General features: G+C 49.9%; 4 non-coding genes and 1 pseudogene across 4 annotated transcripts; all 5 read right to left on the bottom strand.

Annotated features, from left to right (window-relative positions):
• Positions 1-3,395: 3,395 nt before the first annotated feature.
• Trnav-uac (transfer RNA valine (anticodon UAC)) lies at positions 3,396-3,468 on the bottom strand. Its single transcript has one exon. It is a non-coding gene; the product is annotated as a tRNA-Val (tRNA).
• Positions 3,469-3,548: 80 nt separating this feature from the next.
• Trnav-cac (transfer RNA valine (anticodon CAC)) lies at positions 3,549-3,621 on the bottom strand. The gene has a single exon. It is a non-coding gene; the product is annotated as a tRNA-Val (tRNA).
• A 5,298-nt stretch (positions 3,622-8,919) lies between these two features.
• Positions 8,920-8,992, bottom strand: Trnav-uac (transfer RNA valine (anticodon UAC)). The gene has a single exon. It is a non-coding gene; the product is annotated as a tRNA-Val (tRNA).
• An 80-nt stretch (positions 8,993-9,072) lies between these two features.
• On the bottom strand, positions 9,073-9,145 carry Trnav-cac (transfer RNA valine (anticodon CAC)). Its single transcript has one exon. It is a non-coding gene; the product is annotated as a tRNA-Val (tRNA).
• Positions 9,146-16,429: 7,284 nt separating this feature from the next.
• LOC119443513 (uncharacterized) lies at positions 16,430-17,418 on the bottom strand (annotated as a pseudogene).
• Between the last annotated feature and the right edge of the window lie 18 nt (positions 17,419-17,436).

The raw sequence follows: 17,436 nt of genomic DNA, 5'->3' as shown, positions 1-17,436 counted from the left end.
TGAGACACACAGTCAAACGCTTTCTCGAGGTCAAGCTGGAGCACTGCGACGCCGTCATAAGTGATGTCACAGCACTCGAGCACGCACCGCATCGTGTGAATATTCGAAAAAATTGACCTCCCTTTGATCCCACACGTTTGGTGGTCTGCAACTATTTCTTTGATGACGCTTTGAAGTCTGGCTGCCAAAATCTTCATGAAAATCTTATAGTCAACATTGGTTAACGATATCGGCCTATAAGATGTCACGAGCCTAAGTTTCTCCGCTTTGTCACTCTTTGGTATCAAGATGGTATGCGCTTTACCAAAAGAAGGCGGCAAAGCTTTGTTCACATACGCAGCGTTAAACAGGTCTGTTAGCAGGGGCGACAGTTGTTTCTTGAAGTCTTTATAAAAACATGCGCTGAGACCGTCAGGTCCGGGTGATTTGCCATTGTTCAAATCATTTATTGCTTTTTCGACTTCGTGCTCTCTGATATTCCCTTCTAATAGGTCCTTCCTGTCGTCACTCAATCGCGGCATGCGACTAAGAAAAACCTTTTTGAACTCATCTACATTGGCTTCTTGATATGCCAACAGTGACTGGTAATAGTCTAAAAACGTTCGGCCTATGCTCTTATTATCGTCGACAAGCGTGCCGTTCCATGAGATCTTATCGACATGATTACGTCGACCATGAGCTTTTTCAAGTCCAAGCGCCCTTTTGGTGGGCGTCTCCCCCGCTACTAATGCGTTTGCTCTTGCGCGCACAATCGCACCTTGATAGCGTGCTTTGTCCAACTGTTCAATTTGTTCTTTAATGGTTCGCATATCTTCCTTATACGCCCCTGGCTCTTCGCACTCCAGCGCTGTCAGCTGATTAAGTATCTTTCGTAAGTGTCGTTCTTTCATTTCCCTCTCACACTTTAAGCAGCTCGATCTCTCTATTGCTTTCATTTTTACCTTCTGTTTGAACCATTCCCATTTCTCTGCTATTGTTTCAATACATTCATCGCTTAATTCCATAACGGCCTCATGAATTGCGTCTACAAATGGCGCGTCTTTTAGTAGTACGGCATTCATTTTCCATTGGTCCCAGTTGAAAGATTGACTCTTCTTCTTCATTCCTATGGTACACATCACCAAGCAGTGATCGGAGAACGACACAGGTGCAACAGAATAACTGTGGCACTTTGTAATCATGTCCTGTGACATGTACAAGCGGTCTAACCGCGCATGGCTACTGCCTTGAAATCGCGTATACATCACTTCCCTCTCCCCCTCCAGACACTCACATACATCGTCTAGTTCACTTTCACTAATCAGCCTAGACAATATATGACTGCTTTTAACGCGGATACCAGCATTATTCCATCGATCCCGAGCACTCAAAACACAGTTAAAATCCCCCAACAAAAGCATGCACTTTTCACTGCTAATATACTGAAAAAGATTGAATAAAAATAATGCACGTTCTTCTACACCATTCGGCGCATATATGCATATGACTCGGAATTCAACTTCACAATAAACAAAATCGCACATAACAATCCTTCCTGACTGACATGAAAACACACTTTGAACAACCAGGTCTCGTAACTTCTTAACGAACAGGACACATCCAGCGGACGTCCCTGCCGCGTGGCTCACGACCGCATAATATCTAGACGTGAAACGCCGCACCATGCTCCCGGTCTCCTCCTCCCCGTCTACCTTGGTCTCCTGGACAGCTAGAACGTCTATGTCGTGGTCAGTGACCAACCCTAGGACTTGACTTTGCCTACGGCTAGCCGCCAAGCCTCGCACGTTTAGTGTGGCAATACTGAGAGACGGGTCAGGTGCCATGCTGTACTAAAGAATGAGGTAGGCCCAGGAGCATGGTGCTTACCTTTCACGACTAGCCCTCGGCTAGCCGCCTCCGGGACCTTCCGGCTTGCCGGCGTTGTTCGTGGGAGGCGCTTTGTTGCCAGGCGTTCTCTCCGGCGGGATGTTGGGCTTTGGCTTGAAGCCTAATCGCCTCCCAAGAGGCGTCTTTGTCGGCGGCCCCTCGCTGGTACTCGTTGCACCCTCCTCTCGGTCTTTTGTCTCGTCGTGGGGTCGCTTGACTGGAGCGGGAGTCGTAGTCCGGTCGCCGTCGTTGATTCCCTCGTCTTGTTCCATTGCCGCCGTGTCGTCAAAGGGTGCGTCTTCACTAGCGCCCCCCGTCACCTGCTCCTCTGCATTCGCGACATGTGCCGACGTACTCGGCTTCGCAGCGGCCTTAGCCACCTTGACGTCTGCCTTTACGTCCAACGCAGCACTGCCTGTCGGTAATGGTACCGGGTCTCCGGCTCCTTTCGCAGCGTCCTCCGCCTCCACCACGTCCATGACGTGCTCCGCCGCACCGTCAGTCGCAGCAGGGCCCGTCACGGCGGCGTAGGATTTCACGCAGTCAGCGTCCACGTGGCCGAAACGTCTGCACCGTGAACAGCGGGGGACTTTACATTCACGGCGGACGTGTCCCGTGCCCTGGCAACGCAAGCACTGCATGGGCCGGCCGGGAACAACTACCAAGGCCAACTCTCCGCCGACGCGGACCTGATGTGGAAGGTCCTCCACTTTAACGCCGCTCTTCAGCTTGAGCAGCACGGTCCTGGTGGTTGACGTCTTGTCCCCCATGCCTTAGACGCGCCACCTATCCCGGCTTACCTCCTCCACCTTGCCGAAAGCCGCGAACGCAGTCCGGATGTCCTCGTCGGCCACGCCGTACAGAAGCCAGTGAAGCCTAAGCTTCACCTGCTGGTCCTGTGGGTCGACGATGATGCACCGTCGTCCTTTCACCTGGAGTTCCTTGTGGGCCACCAGTCGTTTTGTGGCGGTCGCATCCTTGAGGGTCACCGCCCAGACGTGGTTAATCTGGTACGCCCCTATGCATAGCACCTCAGGCAGCAAGCCTGTCGGCAGCAGGGCGTCCCTGAAATCCTCGACCTTGTAGGGTCTGGCACGCACATCACCGTGCAAAAACACGGTATTAATCGCCACTCTCCCTTGGGGCAGTTGAGGCAGAATAAACGGATATTCGTTGTCATCGTCGTTGGTCCTGTTACCGCGGCCAAAAGTGACCGCTGTCGCTGCCCTTGAAGAGGCCATGATCCTACGAACCGTCACGCTCGGTGGCCGGAAGCAGAATGACACCACCACGGGAACCGAGCACGGAGTAGAGTATCTCGCTCCCCCTTTGCTTCTGCGCGTATAAGATCGCAATAGAAATAAAAATGAAAAAGCTATGTTCCCGCCCGGGATCGAACCGGGGACCTTGCGCGTGTGGCGCACGATATAACCACTACACCACGGGAACCGATCACGAAGTAGAGTATTTCGCTCCCCCTTTTGTTCTGCGCGTATACGATCGCAATAGAAATAAAAATGAAAAAGCTTTGTTCCCGCCCGGGATCGAACCGGGGACCTTGCGCGTGTAAGGCGCATGTGATAACCACTACACCACGGGAACCGAGCACGGAGTAGAGTATTTCACTCCCCCTTTTCTTCTGCGTGTATACGATCGCAATAGAAATAAAATTGAAAAAGCTTTGTTCCCGCCCGGGATCGAACCGGGGACCTTGCGCGTGTGAGGCGCACGTGATAACCACTACACCACGGGAACCGATTTTTTTTGGAACTTTTATTCAAACAGAAAGCAAGTACATAGATAAAAACCACTTTGGTCTGCTTGACCAGTGTGGTAGACTAAAATTTCTTCATTTTTGCCAAGTCATCAAGTACCGAAAGCCAATCTGGGGGCTCGGCTAAAGAGCTGTATACCTCGCGCATGTAGGTTACGTTCTCTATAAAGTTTTCCCTGGTTGACTTTATTTTGGGGTCTGCGTGCCTAACTGCCATTCTTGTGACCCAGAGGCTATGAATGCGCAGTATCATAATCATGTCATAAGGAACGTTATTTTCATTCTGTACTGAAAGGTATCGAATTCCATATGGTGTTATCGGTAACTCTTTCTTCGGGGTTCGTTGCAACACATCCCAAAAAAATACTGGATCCCAACAATCAATAAACGTGTGCTCGATGGTTTCGGGTTTCTTACACAAGAGGCAGTTGGTCGTCCAATGTACAAATATTCCTTTCTCATCTAGCCATGTTTTTACCAGGAGTGTGTTTGTGTGTAATTTGAAAAGAACGTTTTAACAGCTCCTCTAACAGTCATTCTTCTAACTCTCTTTAAAACATCCTGTCCTGCGCCTCCATTGTTTATGGATCTGTATAATGGGACTGGTATCATCACATCAATTAAATCTTTATACAGCTTCTTTCTCGGTACAAGGCTTAGGTACTCGAAAGAGAAGCGTGTTTTAAGTATCCTAAATGTCGTCACTACTTCTCTGAAGTAACCTTTTACGCCACAATCAAATGTAGTCGCACTAGACACAACAAATTCAGGCAATACATTTTTCAAGCGCATTTGCATCATTTCTCTCAAAAACGGGTCTCTCTGGTCCCGCATGAACATAAAACGCGACACAATCTGCCGGATGAACAGATGCGAAAGGCCCAGGCCTCCGTCTTTCACTGAGCGAAATAGATTAGTTCGGCTAACTCTCTCCTAACTGGAGCCCCAAATGAACACCGCAAATATTCGGTGCAGTTTTTGCGCATGGACGCGTGACATTGACAAAAATTGCAGCACATACCACACTTTGGCAATCAAAAACACATTGCACGCACTGGCCCGAGCAAACATCGATAAAAAAAATTAAATTATGGGGTTTTACGTGCCAAAACCAGTTCTGATTATGAGGCACGCCGTAGTGGGGGACTCCGGAAATTTAGACCACCTGGGGTTCTTTAACGTGCACCTAAATCTAAGTACACGGGTGTTTTCGCATTTCACCCCCATCGAAATGTGGCCGCCATGGCCGGGATTCGATCCCGCGACCTCGTGCTCAGCAGCCCAACACCATAGCCACTGAGCAACCACGGCGGGTCAAACATCGATAATTCACGGCCTTGCCATCCTCCAACTTTCGCCTTCACCCTTGGCGTCAGGTCATCCCAGTAATCTGCTGTTTGGTTATAATGCACAAGAGGAACGCCTAAATACGTAGACGGACTTCGTGCCCACGTAAGGCTCGCAAATGTTTCTGGTTTAACGTCCCATGTTCCGTGCCAGAAACCGATACTTTTCTCCCAGTTTATCGCGCAGCCTGTCTGTTTACAAAAATCTTTGGTGACGCTAATGGCTTCTTCTATGCTTTTGCGGTCAGTGCAAAAAACACCTACGTCATCAGCGTAGGCAAGGATTTTCACGTGATGCGTCTGAAGCCTGAAACCATGTACCTTTTCGTTATTAATAAGACTAAGGCAGAAGGGTTCAAGGTAAAGAGCGAAGAGCAGTGATGACAACGCACATCCTTGTTTTATAGATGACCGGACGTCAATATTCTGGGTGAGGTTCTTGTTAACTATAATGCGCACAGTACAATCACTATAAGCCATCTTTAAACCTTCTGATAACACTTTGCCAACATTGGCATGCTGAAACACAGAAAAAAGAACATCGTGTGTGACACGGTCAAAAGCCTTAGCGAGATCGAGTTATAACATTGCAACTCGTCCTTATATAGCATCACAGCATTCGAGAACACTGCGGGCTACATGCACATTTGTACATATCGAACGCCCTTTTATTCCACATGTCTGGTGCGGTCCGACGAGAAGCATGATAACGCTTTGCAGACGTTTAGCCAAAATTTTTGTGTAGATTTTATAGTCAACATTTGTAAGAGTTATGGGCGATAGGCCCCTACTGATAAACGTTTCGCAGGATCATCCATTTTAGGCATTAAAACCATATGAGCAGCGCGAAAGGAAGGCGGTAACAATTTTTCCTCATAAGCGTTTTGAATTACCTTATGCAAAATGGGGCTGATTTCCTCGATGAACATTTTGTAAAAAGCTGCGCCTATTCCATCTGGTCCGGGTGTTTTTCCTGGAGCCAATTCTTTAATGGCACTTCTCACTTCATCTATACTTATTGGCTGTTCTAATCGCGTCCTAACTTGTTCATCATGCCTGGGTATTAAGTTAATAACCTCGGTTCTTAGCCCAGTTTTCCCGCCCTTGTTATTCGCAAATAATTCGCTGTAATGCTCAACAAATGTTTGCTCAATTTTACTCCGGTCTGATGTCACTTCATTGCAATAGAGGATCTGTCGTATTTCATTTTGAGCCGCATATTTTCTTTCATCGGACATCGCTCGCTTGTTGGGCGTTTCACCAAGCCACATCTTCTCAGCTCGCGCCCTTATCACTGCGGCCCTGCAATTTTCCGTTGCAATTACTTCTAGTTTGTTTTTTACTTCACCAATTGCTTTTATGTACATGCCGCGATTGCTGCTTTCCATGCACATAAGAAATTCGAGTTGGCACTGGAGTTCCTTTTCATTACTCTTTTGCATTTGACTATTAATGCTTCCCCTTTCAATCGCAATCATCTTGACTGCGCTCTTAAAGTTTTCCCACTCAGCTGCCCAACCATGTGATACCGTGGATGCCATTTGTTCAATTCTTCTTGTTACACACTCCATAAATTTTTCGTCATGTAAAAGTTTCACATTGAATTTCCATAAAGCCCAATTAAAACGGCTTTTTCTCAAGTTGGTTCCTAGTGTAGCCTTTACAAGGCTATGGTCGCTAAATGACACATGTTTCACTTCGTAGTGGTCACAATCTCTGGCAAGGTCGACTGTAACATATATCCTATCCAGCCTAGCACAGCTTCCGCGCTGATAATGGGTGTAGGTAGGGCGGCCTCCTCTTAACAATAAATATCCAAGATCCTCTAAACAATATTCCTGAAGCAGTGAAACAAGCAACCATGAACTTTTGTCTCGTACAGGGGTGTTTTTGGCTCGATCTTCAGCGAAACACACACAATTAAAGTCGCCAAACATAATTAAACATTTTTCGCATTTCAAAAAATTTTCTAACTCTTGAAACATCACAACGCGCTCATAATCGGTGTTTGGTGCGTATATACAGATAGCACGCCATTCCCTTGCACAATACGAAAAGTCAAGAACAAGCAATCGTCCCGCTTCCGACGCAACAACTTTTTCGCCTTCGATGCCTACGTCATTCCTTATGTAAATTGCACAACCGCCGGATGTGCCTACTGCTTGGCTAACACAAACATTAAAATGCCTTCGAAAAGTTTCCACCATGCGATCCGTCTCCTCCTCACTTTCAATCTTTGTTTCTTGCACGGCTACTATGTATAAGTTATTTTCCAGAAAAAGGCGATTAAGTTGATTTTGTCGTTTCTTGATCGCCAATCCTCGTACATTTACTGTGGCAACACGCAAGGCAAGACCGAGCCTTTCGTCTTTAAGTTGCGAAGAGCTGATGGATCGCGCAGTGTTTACCTCAGGGAGCAAGGGTGCATTAGAGCCTTCACTGAGTTGCGGCCGTGGTTGGTCGGGATGAACTCGCTGTCTGTTGCCTGCCTCGTCAACCGAAGTTCGGTGACTGGACGGGACAGCATCGTCCATGCATTGTCGCTTTGGCGGTCCCATGTTGCTTACTTAGCAAGGGGTAGCGAGACCCCGCCTTTATTCCGGCGGTTTCTCCAGCGGGCGTCTACCAGAAAGAATATTGGGCTTCGGCTTCAACGACGTTCGTCGCGTCAAAGCCGTTTTCATTGGCGGCCCCCCGTCATCTGCATCATCGAGATGGTCTGGTTCACCAACACTGTCGCTGTGCATACGCTTTGTCGACGCCTCTACAACGCCATCCATCGTTTCACACTGCACTGTCGACGTTTCATTTGGCGGTGTATCCTGAGGTTCACTTGACGGTTTCCTCTGCGGTAAACACTTTTCGGCCCTTTCGTTGTGCACGTCTTCACTATTTGGTCCTGTCGCATTTTCTTCCAGCTCTTTCCTATCACTAGTTGTTGACTCACGTTGATGTATCACTGCCGGGGGCGTTTCCATCACTTTTTGTTTCACCGTCACCGTCGCTGCTACTTCTTCAGCTTCAGCCTCGTCCATGATGTTGTCTGATACGTCAGCGTCCTTTCTGGGGCCCGTTATGTTCGCGTACGTGGGTACGCACTGGGTTTCGTCATGGCCGAACCGGCGGCACCGTGAACATCGGGGGATTCGGCAGTCGCGGCGGATGTGCCCTTTTCCTTGGCAGCGCAAGCAGAGTGGCGCCTTGCCTGGAATAACTACGAGGGCAGGCTCACCGGCAACACGCACTTGATAAGGGATGTCTTCAATTGTGACTACGGCCTTTAGCCTGAGGTTCAGCACGCGCGTTGTCGTAGCCTTTTCCGAAATTCCGAGGACACGCCAGCGCTCCTTTGTCGCTTCCATCACCTCGCCGTATGGCTCGAAAGCCATACGAATGTCGTCGTTCGTTACATTAGGAAGGACCCAGTGGATTTTCACTCGGACATCTTGGTTATTCGGGTCTACTACCAGACACTTTCTGCCTTTCACTGTAATATTCCCAGTCGTCAACAACTTCTTCATACTTTCATGACTCTTGAACGTAACAGCCCACACATGATTCATTTGAAATGCTCCTAAGGCATCAACCTCAGGCAGCAATTCCAAACGACCAAGGGCATCCCGGTAGTCTTCAACCCTGTACGGCCTTGCTCGTGGGTCACCGTGCGAAAAAAGCGTTTTCAAAACAATCCGACCTTTTGGCAGATGAGGCAGCAACACTTGGTAGTCCTGGTTGTCTTCCATGTCGTCCCTGTTTCCGCGGCTAAGCTGGGCCGCTAGCACCGCCCCGTTGGAGCACATGAAAAACACGTCCGTACGCTTTCGCGGCCGGAAGTGGAATCCACCACGGGAACCGAATACGGAGTAGAGTATTTCGCTCCCCCTTTTCTTCTGCGCGTACACAATCGCAATAGAAATAAAAATGAAACAGCTTTGTTCCCGCCCGGGATCGAACCGGGGACCTTGCGCGTGTAAGGCGCATGTGATAACCACTACACCACGGGAACCGAGTGCGCAGTAGAGTATTTCGCTCCCCCTTTTCTTCTGCGCGTATACGATCGCAATAGAAATAAAAATGAAAAAGCTTTGTTCCCGCCCGGGATCGAACCGGGGACCTTGCGCGTGTGAGGCGCACGTGATATCCACTACACCACGGGAACCGATTTTTTTTCTTTATTACCATCTTGGTACAAAACACAAAGTAACACACACACATCACTTTACACGTAAAAGATGCGAGCAGTGATCTGCCCTGCTCACACCAAATGATTAAAAGCGTTTCAGCTGAACAAGGTCATCCATTATTCGGAGCCACTCTGGTTGTTCCTTTTGGGCCTTAAACGCATCTCTTATATAAGATATTGTGACGGCGCATCCATCATGCACCGCCGAACAGAAGGAAAAATGGCGAATAACCGGCTGTGTCGTGGCGCGAGGAATTATACGCAAAGGTGACAAACGGTAGAGTGAGGTCCCAGTCAGTGTGGTCGGAAGACACATACTTCGCGAGCATGTCTGTGAGAGTGCGATTAAGACGCTCCGTGAGGCCATTCGTGTGCGGATGGTATGACGTGGATAGCTTGTGCCTCGTGGCGCAGGACTGCAGGATGGCCGCGATAACTTTTGACAGGAATGTCCGGCCACGGTCTGTGAGAAGTTGTCGCGGAGCTCCATGTAATAAAATCACGTCGCGTAGAAGAAAATCGGCAACATCTGTGGCGCAGCTTGTAGGGAGCGCTCGGGTGATGGCGTAGCGCGTGGCGTAATCTGTGGCCACAGCGATCCACCTGTTCCCAGAGGTAGAAAGAGGAAAAGGACCAAGTAAATCCAAACCAACCCGAAAGAATGGTTCCGCGGGAATGTCAATTGGTTGAAGGTACCCAGCAGGGAGCGTCGACGGTGTCTTGCGTCGCTGGCATTTCTCACACGCAGCTACGTATCTTCGAACGGAGCGAGCAAGCCCTGGCCAAAAGAAGCGTCGGCGAATCCGGTCGTAGGTACGTGACACACCGAGGTGACCGGCAGTGGGGAGGTTGTGAAGCTCGTGGAGAACAGCCGAGCGAAGGTGTTTAGAGATCACAAGGAGTAATGCTGGGCCGTCGGGGTGAACGTTGTGGCGGTAGAGTACGCCATCTTGAAGTGTGAATAAGTGAAGGGAGCTGTCGGCAAGTGACGATTCCAGGCGGTCAATGATGACACGCAAGGACGGGTCACGGCGCTGCTCGTCGGCGACATGGACCAGTGGAAAAACAGAGAGAACACATGCGTCGGTGTCAGTATCAGACGTAGAGGTCGGGTCTTGGACTGGGTAGCGAGAGGCAATCGGCGTCCTGGTGTTGGCGTCCCGACTTGTATGTCACTGTGTAGGGATATTCTTGTAGTCGGAGAGCCCAACGACCGAGCCGGCCAGTAGGATCCTTGAGCGACGAAAGCCAACACAGCGCATGATGGTCTGTGATTACTGAGAAGGGCTTGCCATATAAATATGGGCGGAACTTTGAAACAGCCCAGACAAGAGCAAGACATTCGCGCTCGGTGATCGAATAGTTGCGCTCTGCAGTTGTCAGGAGCCGGCTAGCGTAGGCGAGAACGCGGTCGTGTCCGTGTTGTCGCTGCGCTAAGACTGCGCCGATCCCATAACCACTGGCATCGGTTCGGACCTCTGTAGGTGCGGACGGGTCAAAGTGGGCCAAGATCGGTGGATTGGTCAGAATCGTGATAAGGCGTGAAAATGCGGCAGCCTGAGGGGAACCCCACGTAAAAGGCACGTCTTTCTTCAGAAGTTCAGTGAGTGGTCGAGCGATTGCTGCGAAATCTTTCACAAACCGTCTGAAATAAGAGCAGAGCCCCACAAAACTCCGGACGTCTTTGACAGACTGAGGTACAGGAAAAGCTGTTACTGCTCGAACCTTCTCCGGGTCGGGTTGTACTCCGGAAGCATCGACGAGATGGCCGAGCACTGTAATCTGTCGGCGCCCGAAGTGGCACTTCGATGAGTTTAATTGGAGCCCAGCCTTGCGGAAGACGTCAAGTATAGCTGCGACGCGCTCAAGGTGCGTCTCCATCGGCCACTCTTACAACGTGGGAAACAGCAGGTGTGACCACCTTCTTTAGGCGACGGCGAAGACCAGAGCTCATGACGGAAATATAAGCCCCGGTGTCGACAAGTGCAGAAATCGTCACGCCATCAACGTCAACGTCCAATACACAGCGTTGAGTCGGCAGAGTAACTAGAGGGTTTTCGGGCAGAGTCGTAGATGCAGCGTTACCTCCGGGCGCTGCATCGTTTAGTTTTCCGGAGTGAAGGAGCCACGGTTGCTCGGCGACGGGGCGCGGCGAGGTGGCGGGGAGCGGGAGGACGGACGGCGGTACGGTTGCGAACGCGACTGGTGACCTCCAGGTGACGGCGAGCGGCTGGACCATGTCGCGGCAGCGTCAGGATTGTAGGGGTGTGCTGCAGATAGTGGCTCAAAAGGGCTGCGATCAAGGCGGCGAGCATGGCCAAAGGATGGAGTACGTTGCGGGAACGACCAGCGGTTGTGACAGTAGCGAGCAACGTGCCCGACACGGCGGCAGTGAAAGCAGATAGGCCGATCGTCTTCAGTTCGCCAATCAGCAGGGTTTCGCGATCGTGGAGCGAACCGCGGATATCGAGGGAACGATGTCGGGGCCCCGGAAGCGGATGTAGGGCTGACAACGGCGCAAGCAGCGCGAACCCCGAGATTCGCGAGTGCGTTTCGCACGATGGCTTGGACTAGCGAAACCACTGGTGTGCTCGAGTCGCCGGCGTTAGAGTTGGTAAAGAGGCTAGCGGGAGCCATTGCCTCGATTTCACGATGGACAATCCTCGTCAATTCGGCCGACGGCGGTGAAAGGTTAAATGGCGGCCGCTCTTCACACGAAGACGTTGCAGCGGTGTTGGGAAGCCGGGCGAATGGTCGTGCAATACGGCGGCTCTTAGCCTGCTCGAAGCGCTGACACTCCTCGATCATGGCATCGACGGTAGCACAATTTCTGCACATGAGCAGATTGAATGCGTCGTCCGCTATCCCTTTCAGGACGTGGCCAACCTTGTCAGACTCTGACATGTTACTGTCAGCTTTACGGCACAGCGCCAGCACATCCTGTATGTAAGACAAATACGATTCCGTGGACGTCTGGGCGGGAGTTGACAGCTGTTGCTTCGCAATGATTTTTCGACTGGAGGCGTTACCGAACAGGTCACGGAGCTTTTGTTTGAATGTATCCCAGCTTCCGAAGTCGGCGTCGTGATTGTCATACCACAACTTCGCCATTCCACTAAGATAGAACACCACATTGGCCAGCATGACTGTCAGGTCCCAGTGGTTGGAATCGCTCACCCGTTCGTAGAGCGTGAGCCATTCCTCAACGTCGATACCATCGGTGCCGTTGAACATTCCAGGGTCTCGGGGTTGGACGACTACAATCGGTGTCCACGGCGCAGAAGAAGATTCCGGTTGGTGTGCCATGGTGGTCGCACCGCAGCGCCGACCGCTTCGGAGCTCCGTCGTCTGGCGAGAATACCCAGCACCTCCACCAATGTGTGACGGGGCGTCAAATAGACGAAAAAGGGATAGTATTTATCTACAGGGATTGTTGGCAGAGATGGCCAGGATGGCTGAACACGCGCAGCGTTTTTCGGCGATCGTCGTCTTCTTCCTTAATGCAAGGAGGCGGCCCGTAACAATATGCTCTCTACAAAGTACTCGCGTATGGAGAGAACAGTCTCATCTGCATGTCTGAATGCCATTCGGTGTTTCCATATACTGTGTAGGCTGGTAAGCATAAACATGTCCCAGGGTACTTCGTCTACGCCATCTACCGGTAGAAATCGTATACCGTAAGGCGATATCGGTAGCGGCTTTTTTAAAGTTCGTTGCAACACGTCCCAGTGAAATACAGAGTCTGTGCAGTGAAGAAACATGTGGTCTATTGTCTCCGGTTTTCTGCAGATTAGGCAGTTTATGGACCAAGGGACAAATATTCCTTTTTCTTGAAGCCATGGTTTCACGGGCAGTGTGCCAGTGTGCAGCTGAAAGAAGAATGTTTTCATCGAGGGCCGCACCGACATTTTCTTAACTCTCTTCAGGACATTTTTTTCCGAGCCAACACAGTATATGGAACGGTACATAGGTACAGGCAACATAGTGTCAATGAGATCTTTATAAAGCTGTTTCCTTCTAACATCAGCAAGATACTGCGCAGAAAAACGAACTTTCAAACACTGAAATGCGCGCATAACTTCCCAAAGAAAGCCGCGCACCCGCACGTGTTCCACAGGGCTGGATGATACAACATATTCACGCAGTGCTTCTTTGAAACAAATTTGCATTACCGTCCGCAAGAACGCGTCTTTTTGGTCTCGGAGGAACAGAAATCTGGCCACGAGTTGCCTGATAAACAAATGAGCCAAACCTAGGCCCCCTTTTCCCGCAGATAGAAAGAGATTTGTGCGACTTGTCCTCTCCCAACTCGACCCCCAAATGAACACTGCGAAGACTCGATGCAATCTCTGGACGCTGGTCCGTGACATGCAAAGCGCCTGAAGCACGTACCACACCTTTGCCACCAGAAAAAGGTTGCATACTGTTGCCCGCGCAAAAATTGAGTGATCACGGCCACCCCATTTCTGCGTACTTTCTCGCGTGCGCTCAATTTCTGTTTCCCAATATTTTGCAGGCTCTCGATACTGGTCTAGCGGCACTCCCAAGTATTTGACAGGTGACGTACGTTGTCCACTGAACACTCTCGAACATAACAGGTGCGTAATCTCAATTGCCGTGCCAGAAGCCAAAGCACTTTTCCCAGTTTATCACGCTTCCGGAGGCTTTGCAAAACCTAGCCGCGTCTTTCACCGCTTCAGCTATACTGACTTTATCTTCACAGAAAATAGCGATATCATCCGCATACGATAGAACTTTAACTTCGGTGGACAACATCGTGAAGCCTCGCACTTTTTCGTTTGACATAACTTTCAGGCAAAAAGGTTCCAGATACAGTACAAACAACAATGGAGACAACGGGCACCCTTGTCTCACTGAAGAACGAACAGCGATACTTTCACTCATTTGCTTATTAACAATTATGTTTGCCGTACAACCAGCATATGCCGTTTTGACACCTTCCAAGAGCACTCGGCCAACATTCACGTGTTCAAGGATAGAAAACAGGATATGGTGGTTGACTCGGTCAAAGGCCTTTTCCATGTCTAGTTGCAACATTGCTACGCGTTTATCAAATGCATAGCAGCATTCAAATATGCTCCGTGCTACATGAATATTTGTCTGTATTGTGCGTCCTTTAATCCCGCACGTTTGGTGTGGGCCGACGATAGCTTTTATTACATTCTGCAACCTTCTGCCCAGAACCTTCATGAAAATCTTATAGTCCACATTCGTGAGACTTATGGGCCGATAAGCTTTGACTGACAATCTCTTTACTTGGTCGTCACTCTTCGGAACCAAGACGATGTGAGTTCTTCGAAAAGACGGAGGCATTATCTGTTTTTCGTACGTTGCTTGAATTACGTTGTGTAGAATATACACTATGTCTCCTTTGAACGCTTTGTAAAAACCTGCGCCCAGCCCATCCGGTCCAGGTGATTTGCCAGAGCTTAACTCGTCTATTGCACGCTCCACTTCCGCTGCACTAATCGGCTCCTCGAGCCCAAGCTTGACTTCATCATCTAAGATAGGCATCAGTGCCAAAAATTCCGCCGCAAGGCCCTCTTGTACGTTTGACTCGTGACCCAGTAGTCCTTCGTAGTAATCAACAAACGCTCTCTGAATAGTGTTGGAATCATGAGCAATTTTGCCCTTGTATTCTATCCCTTTTATCTCGTTGTTGACTGCATATCGCTTTTCGTCACAGAGGGACCGTTTTGTCGGCATCTCGCCCAACCACAACCGTTCTGTACGTGCTCGTATGACTGCTCCTTTGTATTTTTCTTTGTCCATCAGTTCTAATGTATTTTTTGTTTCTCTTATTTCTTTTGCAAACTGGCCCGGCTGCGCACTTTCCAAACTGAGAGGCAAATTTAGGCGGCTATGAAGTTCTTTTTCGTCTGCCTTCTCCCTTTGGCGTAGCACACTCGCTCTTTCTATAGCGCTCATTTTTATTTCCTCTTTAAAATGTTCCCAGTTTGCAATAATGTCTTCGTGCTCATCCGTTTGCAAACAGTCCATTTTTTCTTTTACTGTACGCACAAAAATTTCATCCTCCAGAAGCTTTACATTGAATTTCCAAAGATTCCAGTTGAACTTCGACCTTTTGGTCTTCGCTCCCAGCGTAAACATTACCATGCAATGATCGCTGAACGCAACGTTTTTAACCAGGTAGTCATTGCACATTGGGACCACGCAAGCTGACACATAAGCTCTGTCCAGTCTTGCATGACTTGCTTGTTGGAAATGCGTGAACTGCGGACGGGCTCCTTCTGACAGTGCACTCCCAACGTCTTCCAAGTTGTACTGTTGGACAATTGCACTCAGAAGTAACGAGCTTTGGTTTCTAATGGTCGCATTTGTAACTCTGTCCTCAGGCAGGCAAACACAGTTAAAGTCGCCCATAAGGATAACATACCTCTGAGACTTCAGATAGGGCTGCAACATTTCAAAGAAAGCCTTGCGCTCAATTTCCTTATTTGGCGCATACACACACACTACGCGCCACTGTGCTTCAAGATAGGAAAAATCACACATGACGAAACGCCCTGTGTTGCAAACTGTAACACATTCTTCAATAACACCTAAAGAATTCCGGATGAAAATGGCACACCCTCCCGATGTACCAACAGAATGACAGACACATACATTGTACCGGCTTCTAAAGGGCTCAACCATGCGGTTCGTCTGATCTTCACTAGCCACCTTTGTCTCCTGCACTGCCACTACGTCCACATCGTTCTCGAGCAGCAAGCGACTTAATTGGTACTGACGTCGCCTCGCTGCCAGTCCCCTTACATTAATCGTGGCAAATCTAAGTGCTGCTTTTGTTTTGACCACCATGTGCACGACAAATTAAAAGGACGGAACCGCTTCGTGCTCACCTTTAGCCTCAAAACATCGAAAAGAGGAGTACAGCAATTGTGTCCTTTCGAGTTCTCGAGCACACCCAAGAGATGGGCGGGCCCTCCACCGCACGCAGCGTCAGCGCGCTGCACTTGATAGCTCCTTCGTGCGTCTCCTCCCGTCCTTTGCCAAGCCAGAAGAGAGCCATGACTTCTACGTCGGTGTAGTCGTCGCCGGCCTTTTGTCCGGCGGAATGTTGGGTTTAGGACGAAACGTCGGCCGGCGCTGTCCTGCCGATTTGGAAGGTGGTTCATCGATGCTTGTAGGAGGACCTTGAGACTCTTCGACGCAGGCCTTGTCGTGAGTCCTCTTTGCTGCCGCACTGCTAAGGCTTGGTTGGACGACGTCCATGCCTTATTCGTCCTCTATTGGTTTTACACCTTCAGTAGAATCACTTTGGCTTCCTTTTCCTTCCGCAGCATCAACATTCAGGTCTTCAACAGCCTGAAGAGGCACAGCGGTCTTGTCCTCGGTCTGTGTCGTTGCCCCGCCTCCACTAATAACGTTAGGCGTAGAACCTGGCGACGGCACGTTCTTTTCTGCGGTTCTCGCTGCCTCCTCGGCTTCATCTGCATCCATGACAAGTTCGGAATGGTCCTCTCTTCTCATGGGCCCTGTGACATTTGCGTACGTTTTGACGCACTGCGACTCATCGAGGCCGAAGCGGCGACACTGACTGCAACGGGGTACTTTACATTCCCGTCGAACGTGTCCTGAGGTATGGCACCTAAGGCAAAGTGGCGCTCTTCCAGGAACAACAACGAGGGCCTGCTCTCCAGCAATGCGTAGCTGGTGCGGCAGGTCCTCAACTGTAACACCCGGCTTCAACTTCAAGGAGACAGAACGCGTTGACGAACCTTTGTCCATGACTCCCTGAACACGCCAACGTTCCTTGGCTACTTCCGTCACGGTGCCGTACGGTGAAGGGCTGTTCGCACGTCTTCATCCTGCACATTGTACAGAATCCAGTGGATCTTCATCCTCACGTCCTGGTCACCGGGATCAACAACAACGCACCGACGTTCTTTCACTTTCATTTCACGGGTGGAGAGCCGCTTCTTCATTCCTTCGGCACTCTTGAACGTGATAGCCCAAATGTGGTTCATTTGGTACGCCCCCAAGGCGATAACCTCGGGGAGGAGTGCCAATCCGACCAGTGCGTCGCGAAAATCCTCGACCTTGTAGGGCCTTGCTCTGACGTCGGCGTGCAAAAACAGCGTATTTAACACAATTCGACCTGTTGGTAGCCGCGGCAAAATAAACTCGTAGTCCTGATCACTTGAGCCAGTAAACCTGTTTCCGCGGCCAAGCTGGGCCGCTGATACCGCTCCGTTGGAGCACATGATTTCACGTCCGTCACG

This window comes from Dermacentor silvarum, chromosome 1, assembly GCF_013339745.2.
Source record: "Dermacentor silvarum isolate Dsil-2018 chromosome 1, BIME_Dsil_1.4, whole genome shotgun sequence".
NCBI classification, from domain to species: Eukaryota; Metazoa; Arthropoda; class Arachnida; order Ixodida; family Ixodidae; genus Dermacentor; species Dermacentor silvarum.
The sequence above is the reverse complement of the archived record's forward strand: the minus strand, read 5'-3'. Positions and strand labels throughout refer to the sequence as shown.